This window comes from Chelonoidis abingdonii, chromosome 4, assembly GCF_003597395.2.
Source record: "Chelonoidis abingdonii isolate Lonesome George chromosome 4, CheloAbing_2.0, whole genome shotgun sequence".
NCBI lineage: Eukaryota > Metazoa > Chordata > Testudines > Testudinidae > Chelonoidis > Chelonoidis abingdonii.
This window is the reverse complement of record NC_133772.1, coordinates 3,416,883-3,427,106: the sequence shown is the minus strand read 5'-3', so window position 1 is coordinate 3,427,106 and position 10,224 is coordinate 3,416,883. Positions and strand designations below refer to the sequence as shown.

General features: G+C 41.6%; 1 long non-coding RNA gene across 1 annotated transcript; it reads right to left on the bottom strand.

Annotated features, from left to right (window-relative positions):
• Positions 1-1,769: 1,769 nt before the first annotated feature.
• LOC142046825 (uncharacterized) lies at positions 1,770-6,980 on the bottom strand. The gene is made up of 3 exons (XR_012655867.1): positions 6,911-6,980; positions 3,648-3,719; positions 1,770-1,869 (listed from the first exon to the last, which is right to left on the bottom strand). It is a non-coding gene; the product is annotated as an uncharacterized LOC142046825 (long non-coding RNA).
• Between the last annotated feature and the right edge of the window lie 3,244 nt (positions 6,981-10,224).

Below are 10,224 nucleotides of genomic sequence, written 5' to 3'. Positions count from 1 at the left end.
TGATAGAGAGAGGTGCACAGTTGTTTGCCTCCCCCAGGTATTAATTCACACTCAAGGTTAATTAATAAGTAAAAAAAGATTTTATTAAATACAGAAAGTAGGATTTAAGTGGTTCCAAATAGTAACTGACAGAATGAAGTAAGCCACCAAGCAAAATAAAAGAAAACATGCAAATCTATGTCTAATCAAACTGAATACAGATAATCTCACCCTTAGAGATGCTTCAGTAAGTTTTTTCCTCAGACTGGACACCTTCCAGGCCTGGGCACAATTCTTTCCCCAGTATAGCTCTTGTTCCAGCTCAGTGGTAGCTAGGGGATTCCTCGTGATGGCTCTCCCCCTCTGTTCTGTTCCACCCATTTATATATCTTTTGTATAAGGCGGGAATCATTTGTCCCCCTCTGGGTTCTCCCCCCGCCTCCTTTCTCAATGGAAAGACACTAGGTTAAAGATGGATTCCAGTGGAGGTGACATGATCACATGTCACTGCAAGACTTTATTTAAGCCTTCAACTCCCCCAGCTTGACTCACAGGAAGGCTTGCAAGGCAAACAGAGCCATCCAAGTCCATTTGTCCTGGCTTAAGATGGGAGCCATCAAGATTCCAAACCACCATTAATGGCTCCACACTTTATAGGATTACAATAGCCCTCAGAGTTATATTTCACATTTCCAGTTTCAGATATAAGAGTGGTACGTTTATACAAATAGGATGATCACACTCAGTAGATCATAAGGTTTGTAATGATACCTTACAAGAGACCTTTTGCATAAAGCATATTCCAGTTACATTATATTCACCCATTAGCATATATTTATAAAATCATATACAGTAGAACGACACAACTATTTCACTAGGAGGGTGGTGAAGCACTGGAATGGGTTACCTAGGGAGGTGATGGATTCTCCACCTTTAGAGGTTTTTAAGGCCCAGCTTGACAAAGCTCTGGCTGCGATAACTTAATTGGTGTTGGTCCTCCTTTGAGTAGGGGATTGGACTAGACGAGGTCTCTTCCAAGCCTAATCTTCTATGGTTCTATGATTCTTTGGAACCCCCCTTCAGGTAGTTGAAGGCTGCTATCAAATCCCCCCTCACTCTTCTCTGCTGAAAACTAAATAAGCTCAGTCCCCTCAGCCTCTCCTCAGAAGTCATGTGCCCCAGTCCTCTAATCATTTTCGTTGCCCTGAGCTAGACTCTTTCCAATTTGTCCACATCCCTTCTATAGTGAGTGCGGGGGTGGGGGCAGCAAAACTGGATGCAATACCCCAGATGTGGACTCTCCAGTTCCCTGCACCCCGTTTTCCTAGTCCTGCCACCCATCTGCCTCCATGTCCTAGTCCCTTCCAACCCCATTTTTACCTCAGTGCAACCTGAACCAGTCCCATCTGTGCCATGCCTTGGTCTCCCTGTGGGTCCTGGTCGCCATCCTCACTCTGAATCCAGGCTTTAGTCCCTCAGTATTATCCCCCCATTGTTCCCCTTGCATTGCATGACCCTTCCTTCCCTCAGCCTCATTCAAGGACTGCCCCCCCATCCTTCCCATTGTGCCAGTCCTCCCCTCCAGTACACCAGCAAGAACCAGGAGTGACTCCATTAGAACCAATGGAATTACACCACATCAAAGCTAATGTGAGCAAGTGCAGAATCAGGTCCATTGTTCTCACACCTTTGTGAGCCAGGTTTTGTCTCAGGTATGTAGAACAAGAGTCAGAACATCACAGCAATTACCTTGAGGAGACACTTTCCTCCTAAGACCTTGTTTTCAGAAAAGTTACCTTCTGGTTGGTGATGTTATTGGAGCGGCTCTGTTGGCAATTCCCACAGGTTCCTCGGGTCTATGCCTTGGCGATGTCATGTTACCAGCTGGTGCTGCACAATAAAACAGAAAAAAATGATCAGTGAGGCATTGATGGATTTATAGAGACCATTGTCTGAACTGCTCACTAAAAAGCATGAATTAGATTATGGGGTTGGCCAGTCTACATTTTCCAGTTCATTTGAGTATTGTGTATGGCTACTACTGTATCCAGAGGGACATTGGCAAGACGGATGTGGGTGGTACAATAGCATGAGAGAAATTTGCTAGCTTCCATGTTCAGATGTTAGAACTAATTCCCCTGTGTTACTCCACGCCTTGCATTGACTTCATTGACTGTTGGTCAGAACAGAATGTAGCACATTGTGTGTAAATAAAAGCTCCAGTTCTGTTTTTAGCCTTGCCCACTCCCTGAACCCCTAACAGTGCATCTGCAACCTTCACTTTCAGCAGTGAGTGGTACGGGCAAGATTTTAGTTTGGTGTATAAGCTGAGGAAACACTGATGGCAGTATGTCAGGGAACTCACGGTACCAGTCGTATAGGTAGAATAGCTATAGTATCACTGGGTTCCCTCAGCACAAGCAGCTGCAGACCTCTTAGCAGCAGGAAAGGGGCCTGGAGGACATAATACCCTAATACTAGCGGTTTCTACTCAAGGTGGGCAAAACTCATCGTGACAGTTTCAAGCCCAGTTTAACATTGTGTGGCTGGAAGTCTGATTGACATTAGTGGGTTTGATTTCTGCTTATGCAAAATGTAGAAGAAAGAAGAGTATCTAATTAAAAAGAGGTGTGAAAAATGCAGCAGAGGGTGGGAATACGAAAATATAGATTATGGACATGGAGGACTGGGATCTGGCTGTGATGGGGTGAGAAGAGGAGTTGAATAAAGTTGGTTGAAATACTGGAGCACAAATATCATACACAGGACTCCCACTTTCAACACCCTTGCTCTTCTCTCTCTAACACAAAACACAGAAATCCTGTTACCTGGAAACACTGTTCTGAGAGGTGCGTCTCTCTTGGATGCATAAAAGGAGGATTCATATATTAAATTTCAGAGGAAAAAGTTTTGCCATTTCAGTCTGGTCTTTTGAAGCCAGAACAGTTTCATGAGGGCTACTGAAAACTTTAGACTACACAAGATTCACCGATTCCCAGTGTAGATTCTGCAGTTGCTGCCAGTTATTGGCAGGGTGAGGAGACAATGGCTCACGCCTATTAATTAACATTGACCAGATCTGATGGCCTCCTCTGCATGACACTGGTTAAACTCCCATTAATATTTTTCTTATCATTCTGGGCACCTTAATACCAGCAATACGTAGGGCAACTGAGGAAATACACAGAAGAGCAGCAAAAATAAATCCTGAGGTTAGAGAGACTGTATTAGGAGTCAGAGTTCCCGGATCTCAGTGCCATGTTGTAGGTAACGGGGCAGCACATGGCTTCCTGAGAGAAGGGGCATGACTCGGATTAATAGATCTCACTGAATAATGGGACACTTCTGGGGAATATAAGGAATACTACAATACAGTATCAGACTGCAGATCAGTCTCCCAAGGGAAGGGGTGAATGCCACAGGCCCTGGAATATTTACACGCCACTGGACAACCACTGGAGGATAGACTGGAGGGAACACTGCAGAGCTGAGCAGAAGGGATGTTGAAAAAGATGGGACCGTTGTTATCTCTTTGAAACCTGCAGATCTAGGAAGGGAATGAGGGGCTCATAGAGGGGTTGCCCCCAGAGAAACAACCTTTCTGTTTAGGAAGGTCTGTGTCCACTAGGTCTGCAAAGTGCACTATGCTGTAGAGTTAAAGACAATACCTTGAGGATTCAATGTCTCTGAGGACTCAGAGCCAGTTACATTCCTTGGTGTATTCTCCATGATTACAGACTCTGAAAAGAAAACAAGATCTGTAAGACTCTCTTCATACAAATTTCTTTTTGGCCTTTCTTCAGAATTAGGAGGGTGCCCCTCATCCCCCATGATGTTAATGTCACCCACCACAATCACATTGATAGAATTCATGTGAAAAGCAGAGATAAAGGAAATATGAATGAGTTTCAATAAACTGTGCAACAGACAGCAGGGAAAGTTGGAGATAGTGTTGCACACTGTTGGGTGAAATCAATAAGTAGTATAACCTCAATAGTTTTCATCACCATGTATTTTTTGAAAGGTTTCTATTTAGGGCTTCTGTCCCATCCTCCGACCCCGTTTCCGTTGGCACCAAAATATATAGAAAAAATATGTTTGAATAGGAGGAGTATTCTGTGTTTGTGCTTTGATACACTTAGCGAAAAAGGTTGAAAGAATAGAGTGAGATGGTTTAAAGATAAAAAAAGAAAGTTTGGGTAAGGTTTAAGAGGTAAAAAGAAAAGAAAGGCTATTTGGTGAAGATGAGTAAGGAGAGATGATTGTAAAGGCCTAGTTTGGTATGTTATTAAAGAATAGAAAGATAATACTTTAAAATTTGAGATTTTTGTTTTTAAAGGGCTAGTTTGAAAGAAGAGAGGCAAGTTATTAAAGAAGAGAGAAATTTTTGGTGAGGCTGAATAAGGAGAGATGATTTTAAAGGTCTAGTTTGCAGGTTATTAAAGTATAGAAAATTTTGAAATAAGTGTATTAAATATAAGCGTAGGTTAAGAAAAAGAGCATTTAAAAGAGTTAAATAAAAGAGAAAACTAGGTTTAACAAGAACACACATGGCCAAAAAAGGAAATTTACTAAGGCAAAGCCTTTTTAGTAAACACATGGTAAAAACTATAAGGGCACGTTAAAAAACCACAATTAAACTATTAAATATGAAGGGGTAAGTGAAGAAAAGAGCATTTAAAATACAGTGTGAATACATTGAATGAAAGCTATAAAGCTTGGTATTAAAAAGGAAGTTTACTGGCAGAAGCCTGTTTAGTAATACATGTAAAAATATAAAGGGTTGGCAATAAAAAACACTTTCTAAACTATTAATATAAAGGTAGTTAAGAAAAGAGCTTTAAAAACATGAAACAATTATAATTAGCTAGGTTTAAGAAAAACACACAGGGCAAAAAAGGGAAATTATGAAGGAGCCTGTTTAGTAAGAAGCCATAGTTAACAAGGTAAAGAAGAAGCCATTTAAACTATTAAATATGTCAAAGGTACTGTAATAAAAAGCAGTTTAAAAAGAGTTAAATCAAAAAGAAAGAACAGGGCAAGAAAAAGGGAAAGAAAACCCCTTTGCAAAGAATGTGGTTGAGTCAGAGAGAGAGAGCTCTTACCCTTTCAAGTCTTTTTGCCAAATGAGGCAACTTCCGAGGTTCACAGCCCCTCAGGCTTGTTATCACCACTTTTGGATCAGACCAATTAGATGTTGTTCTACAGCAGTGTCACAGAATTCATTTTCCTGAACCAAGCCTATAGTCCCAAGATTTTTAAACAAGAGTCATCTCCCTCCTCTCCCCTCACTAATGCCCTACCCCGTTCAACTGCCTTATTCTTATCCAAAAAAACAGAACATTTTTCCCGTCATGTAGCCTGTTTACATAGGGGCTTTAATAAACATTAAAACCACAAGCTTTTAGTAACAAACAATTATAAAAAGTTTCCCCCCTATGTTTTAGACTAACATGGATTATTTTTTAGTAAGAACAATTTGAAATTGCAGCAAAACCCCTATTAGCAAAAACAGTGTCTGTGAGTCAGTGGATTAGAGATAAGAAGGCTGCTTCTTCCCCAAACTGTTTAACAAATGCAAGTAAAAGTTATATTAAGTTTTGTAAGGGAATAAACACTTTAAAAGACAAGCCTATATGAAGACAGAGCCCTTTATTTAACATTTTTACATGTGTGTTTTAATTTAAAAAAAAAAATGAGCATGCAGAAAACACCCCAGAGTGAAAACCACAGAACCTTAATAACAGCTAGTTTATATTCCCCTTATTCTGTAATCCAGTGGAGCAGAGAGTTTATTTTCCTCCCCACTTCTTTACAAATCCATGCGAAAGTTATATTAAGCTTTCATTTTCTTAGGACTTTTAGATTTAAGTATGAATTTTTCTTTATCAGAATGTCCTTGTTTTTAAATGCTTGCAACCCGTGTGCTGAGACACAGGTACAAGCATCTGTGTTTGTTTTGGGTCCATATATTTTATTAAAATAATATAGGACAGGCTGGAGCTGTGGCTTTCTCTACATTTTAAAAACAGATAAGACTAATTAGGCTAGCTCAGGGGTGGGTAAACTTTATGAACTCCCCAGTAATTCACAGACTTGCTGCGTTCAGGAATAATTAAATATTTTTAAGAAAATCAAGGAAGACAGAAATTGGAAAATACTGTACCAATGGAGTCTTTGTAATCTGTCTGCAGGAGTAAACCAGAAAAACAGACTGCGGGTCAATTCTGTACACAGTAATTACGGTGTCTTTGTGACATCAGGAAAATTAAAACAAGTATTTCACTCATATGATAATATAATTAATAAAATGTGGAAAACCTCATCAAAGTGCTCGAAGTTCCAAGCCTTTAAAACACTCATGATAATATGTGAACGAAACAGACACAAATGTTCAGAAGGCTTTGCATTTACTGTTAGCACAAAGTGGTCTGTACATACACACAGTTAATAAAGTCCCCGTGTTAGGTATTCCTGTAACAATATTGAATAGATTTCCCCTAAAAGGATAAAGCTCTTCCTTACACCTCCCTTCCAGGGTGTCTATTCTAGTAATTACCAGGATGTTTCTCTAACAGTTTGGACACTGGGAGGTAAATAGAAAAGGCAGGAGTTGATAGCAGCGATCACACGTCTGCTTGTTGTAAAATATCCTGGCACATTTATCCTGGCTTTTCTACACAAATCATTAAAGCTCTGCTCTGATTGATGTCCACAGACAAATGCCGGTATGTCCCTGACAGTATGAAAATCAATCAATATTGTTCAGATTCTGAGCTCCTTACTTAACTGTTAGTTTAAATTGTCTTGATTCAGTTTTATTCCATTGAACACCAAGGGAGTTCACAAAGAAAGAATCTTCAAATTTGGCCTAGAGATTTTCGTTCTAAGAAATTTTCCAGTGTTTTTTGTAATAGAGAATGCCACCTACCTCTTCCTCTCTAGTAGAATCAATAAAAAACACAGCTCCCAACGAAGTTTCATACTGTAGCGTTCGCCTCATGCTGTAAAAATAAATAGTCACTTGGAATCTGAAAGTAAAATACTTACAGGAGATGGGGAAGTAGGATGGGGTGTGGCTCATAGTTTTACTTTTGATTACTGGAAATCACACACCACTTGAAGAATTGTAACCACTTGAACTCACAGAAGTTCAACATCGCCCCCCTCACAACTGACACTTGATCCAGTCCCCAACACAGTGTGTGTTTAGTGTGATTGGGACCACAGATGAAACAGGAAGTCAGTCTGGGAATTCAGATTCAGGACAATTTATGGGGCTAATCTCACTCCCTTTTACCTTTCTGCTGCACCCCAGTAACTAAGGGCAGAATTGAGCCCACAGTGCTCATTGCAGAGTCTGCCTGTCGCACATTATGGAGTGTGGCTGGCAAGAGAAGAGTGCAGTCGCTTTCTGCTTCCCTCATCACGTTTGGGGGTGAGTTCTTGGAGAGAGACAGTTCTTGCCCAGCAGCTTCCCCTTTTGACTTTGCTGCCACTGTCAGTTGCATTCAGGGGGCAGAGCCCCACACAGAATGGAGTGGGGGAGACGGTGGCTGGGAGGAAGGGGGAGGCAGAAACAAGGGCCAAAACACTCAGTAGGGGAGGGGATAATGTGCAGCTGAGGACCCATCGTACTTCAGAGGGGAAGAACGTAGTATGCACCATTTGGGTGAGACATGGCCCTTTACACTTGAGGAAATGCAGGGAGCAGGGTGTAAGGGTGTTGCCCCCTTAGTTTAGTGGAAACAGATTATTGGGGCCTTGCAGTGAGGTAGAAATCAGTGAGGTGGAGACATGTTTACTTTAGCTTGGTGCACACCTGGAGTTTTTACTGCTTTAACTGCACTGGCATAGTTAAAGAAGCAACAACCTCCTAGTGTAGATGAAGCTTAGACCAGCAGAAAAGCTCTTTTGCCAATAAAGCTTATACCTGTTCCCTGAGCAAAATAAATTCTACTAGCAAAAGCACTTTTTTTTACCAGTATCAGTGTAAATGCATCTAACACCAGGACATTTGTTGGCACAGTTATGTTGTAAAAAACCCACATTCCTAACCAACATAGCTCAGGGGCATGCACACCTATTCCATACAAACCTGCCCTTAGTGTAAACCCGTGTATCTACAAAATGTATATTAAATCTGTTTCCTTGGACAGAGGTGTCCGGGACTGCAGATGGGCAACTTCTTCTTGCAGAAACCTCAGCTAAACCAGCACTGTCCTGTCCCAGGAAGTAGCTGACTGAGCCTCTGCCTCAGTCTAGGGTATCACACCAGACTAACTGACAGACCAAGAAGAGTGTTCTACATGTACACCTGCTTAATGAGGGTCTGGTTTCTTATACCAGTAGAAAGTATTTGCCACTTTTTGCATAACAAGAGCTAATCATACTTGGGGTGAAGGGAATTGAGAGTTCTGCTGTGAAGACCTTATATGCTGTGGAGACATGGTCATGCCATTATTTTGCTACATCAGAATCTGCTGACCTCAATCAGGGATTTTTGGATTTAATCTGTAGAGAGTAATCAGGGCTAGCTTGAATGAATTTGTATGTTTGCTATCTATTCTGTCAGGCCCATTCCAGTCATGGCACTCCCCTTCCATACAGCTATTTCTGTTTGACTTATGTTTAGATACTATAAGATGGATCAGGAACTTCTGTTGTCATTCCAGTCTCCTTGCCCAGTTAGTCCCAGGCCCCCATCTTCCCTGGCTCCCAGTCCCAGTCCTTCTGCCCTGCCAATCACAACCCCCACCCCACCAAAATTAGCCTTCTAGTTACTCTCCCCTTCATCAGTCTCTAGTGAAAGAAAGAAAGAAAGAAAGAAAGAAAGAAAGAAAGAAAGAAAGAATTATGAGGAAACATCATTAAACCTGCTCATCAGCTGAAAATTAACATGACCAAAACCATGCTACTGATCTTTTCCCCTGAGCCCTCCCCTCTTTTCTCTGTTACAAGGAGCAGCACCACCATCCTCCTTGTCACTGAGCCCTTTGCTTCATCTTTGACTCAGCTCTTTTCTTTGACCAACACATTCTGACTGCTTCTTCTTGCACATCTCCAGGATTGGACTTTTCTTCTTGGGCCCCACTGACAGAAATACTGAGGAGAGCAGTGTCCCCTATAAATAGGGCCTTACCAAATTCATGTCCATGAAAAATGCATCATGAACTGTGAAATCTGCTCTCTAGTGTGAAATCTCATCTTTTGTGTGCTTTTACCCTATAGTATACAGATTTCACAGGGGAGACCAGCGTTTCTCATATTAGGGGTCCTGACCCAAAAGGAGATTGTAGGCGGTAGTCATAAGATTATTTTAGGAGAGTCAATGTCTTTGAAAACTCATGGCAATCAGGGGAAGTCCTGGATGATTGGTAAAAGGTAAATATACTGCCCATATTTAAAAAGGGGAAGAAAAAGAACCTGGGAAACTGCAGACTGGTCAAACCTCACTTCAGTCACAGGCAAAATCATGGAGCAGGGCCTCAAGGAATCCATTCTGAAGAACTTGGAGAAGAGGAAGGTGATCAGGAACAGTCAACATGGATTCACCAAGGGCAAATCATGCCTGACCAAGCTGATTGCCTTCTATGATGAGATAACTGGCTCTGTGGATATGGGAAAAGCGTGGATGTCATATATCTTGACTTTAGCAAAGCTTTTGATACAGTCTTCTACAGTATTCTTGTTAGCAAGTTGAAGAAGTATGGATTGGATGAATGGACTATAAGGTGGATAGAAAGCTGGCTAGATTGTTGGGGTCAACAGGTAGTGATCAACGGCTCGATGTCTAGTTGGCAGCTGGTAACAAGCAGCATGCCCCAAGGGTTGGTCCTGGGGTGGGTTTTGTTCAACATCTTTATCAATGATCTGAATGTTGGGATGGATTTCACCCTCAGCAACTTTGCAGATGACACTAAGCTAGGGGGAGAGGTAGATACACTGGAGGGTAGGGATAGGGTCCAGGGTGACCTAGACAAATTGGAGGATTGGACCAAAAGAAATCTGATGAGATTCAACAGGGACAAGTGCATAGTCTCGAATTTAGGATGGAAGAATCCCATACACCGCTACAGACTGGGGATCAACTGCCTAAGTGGCAGTTCTGCATAAAAAGGACCTGGGGATTACAGCGAACAAGAAGCTGCATATGAGTCAGCCGTGTGCCCTTGTTGCCAAGAAGGCCAACGGAATATTGGGCTGTATTAGTAGGAGCATTGCCAGCAGATAGAGGGAAGTGAT